The sequence below is a fragment of the Limulus polyphemus genome, unplaced genomic scaffold (assembly GCF_000517525.1).
Source record: "Limulus polyphemus unplaced genomic scaffold, Limulus_polyphemus-2.1.2 Scaffold1195, whole genome shotgun sequence".
Lineage (NCBI taxonomy): Eukaryota > Metazoa > Arthropoda > Merostomata > Xiphosura > Limulidae > Limulus > Limulus polyphemus.
In genome coordinates this window covers 341,740-344,172 of record NW_013666805.1, presented here as the reverse complement: position 1 = coordinate 344,172, position 2,433 = coordinate 341,740, and the positions used below count along the sequence as shown (strand labels likewise).

Here is a 2,433-nt window from a genome sequence, read left to right as displayed (position 1 = left end):
GTGTTTGTTATTAATGTATCCAATGTTAAGAATGTGTTTGTTATTAACGTATCCAATGTTAAGTATGTGTTTGTTATTAGTGTATCCAATGTTAAGAATGTGCTGATTATCAATGTATCCAATGTTAAGTATGTGTTTGTTATTAATGTATCCAATGTTAAGTATGTGCTGATTATTAAAGTATCCAATATTAAGTATGTGCTGATCAATCATTATTAATTCTGTGATTTCCTCCTATAGATGTACTTGTGTGGTCCAACGACAGACTCATCAAGTGGTTGAATTCCATAGGACTGAAAGATTATTCTCACAATATATTAGAATCTGGAATACATGGAGCTCTTATTTCACTCGATGACAATTTTGACCATAATTCTCTGGCTTTCACACTTCAAATTCCAACTACAAACACTAAAGTAAGTACATATTGAAGGTAATTGGGTACGTAATTAAATCTAATATATTTTGTTTATAAGTGTGTATGATTTCTAATAATCAGTGTAGACTTATGTTTATATATATTTTATGGAAGGATTACTGTATTTATCCCTTAGCTCAGTTGAAGAGTTTATAAATATGGTGGACAAAATGCTAGTTTATTATTGTATAGCTTTGTGTTACAACAAACAAAACATTATTGTATTCTTTTCTTTTATAGAAATTAAAGGAAATATTTTCTGTTGCACTTTATATCTTCCATTAACACAAATTAATCTTTTTATTTATTGTTCTTTTCATATTGTAATTACTCTAACAATATTTCAGAAAGAAATCAATAGTAGATGAATGTTTGAAACAGAAATAATAATTTTGGTTTGATTCTTCTTCTTTTTGAAGGACACACAACCCTTTGAAAAGTAAATGATAATTGTTTGAATCATTATTCTTTTCTTCTTCAAATCAAATAACCTTTTGAAAGGTAAATGGAATTTTTTTTTCTCCTTGAAGGCTAGACAACTCCTGAAAAAGGAGTATGGTAATCTTCTTCTACAAGGTACAGATAGAAAAGCAGATGAGGTGAGTGATAAAACATACAAATGTTTCTTGTAGAACTATAAAACTCAGTTTTAATTAGTAATGTGTTAGAAAATTCGTATAATGTGTTATAAAATTTTATTTGTACTGTATATGTAAATGTTTCTGGTATAGAAATATCTTTAAAAAGCCCAATCTTGAACACTTTATCAACAATTCATACGTTATCAGCTTTATTCAATAATAGTGTTGTGCAACAGTTAATTAAAACCACCTGTGCTTGTACTATAAAAAACATTATCTCTCACCACACGTTTTAATATTCTAAAACACTATGTCTCACCACATACATTCATACTCGGAAACATTTATATCACATCACACACGTTATACTTTAAAACAGTTACATCACATCACACGTGTTCATATTATAAAACAGTTATGTTCAACCACACGTGTTCGTATTCTAAAACAGTTATGTCCAACCATACATGTTCGTATTGTCAAATAGTTATGTTCAACCACACGTGTTTGTATTATAAAACAGTTATGTTCAACCACACGTGTTTGTATTATAAAACAGTTATGTCTAACCACACATGGTTGTATTATAAAACAGTTATGTCCAACCACACATGTTCGTATTGTCAAATAGCTATGTTCAACCACACGTGTTTGTATTATAAAACAGTTATGTCTAACCACACATGTTCATATTATCAAATAGTTAAGTTCATCCACATATGTTCATATTATCAAATAGTTAAGTTCATCCACATATGTTCATATTATAAAATAGTTACGTTCAATCATACATGTTCGAATTCTAAAACAGTTACTTATAACTGTACATTGTTTTATTGTAAAATATTTATTTAACCATGTATTGTCTTATGGTAAAACATGTGCTCATATTGATTAAAGATGTATGTTTGGCTTTGCCTTATCCTATACACTACATGACAGAACAGCATGTAACATGTTGAGTTATAGATGTGTGTTTGTCTTTGCCTTGTTTTATATACATGATAAAACAGTGTCTAATTTATTGGGATATAGATGTATATTTGTTTTTACATGTTTTATAAGCCTAACTGTTCCCCAGATTCTTCTCTGTTATAGCATTACCACAGCGTTCTTGGTTTCTTGAAAATCTTCATAATCTGCTTTTGTGTATCATGCATTGTTTTATCATTTTTGTTGTCCATTGCTGCTTTATTTGCTGCATATAGAACTAGATTTACCACTGTTTATCATAAGACAACCTGAATCCTTTGATGATTCTTTATTTGTTGCATATAGAACTAGATTTACCACTGTTTATCATAAGACAACCTGAATCATTTGATGATTCTTTATTTGCTGCATATACAACTAGATTTACCACTGTTTATCATAAGACAACCTGAATCATTTGTTGATTCTTTATTTGCTGCATATACAACTAGATTTACCACT

At 29.0% G+C, this 2,433-nt stretch overlaps 1 long non-coding RNA gene across 1 annotated transcript in view; it reads left to right on the top strand.

The window, feature by feature from the left end:
* Positions 1-241: 241 nt before the first annotated feature.
* Positions 242-2,433, top strand: part of LOC111086561 — a 4,697-nt gene continuing 2,505 nt past the window's right edge. The window contains exons 1-2 of the long non-coding RNA XR_002611296.1: positions 242-416; positions 949-1,017. This is a non-coding gene — a long non-coding RNA (uncharacterized LOC111086561). The remainder of the gene's footprint in view (positions 417-948; positions 1,018-2,433) is intronic.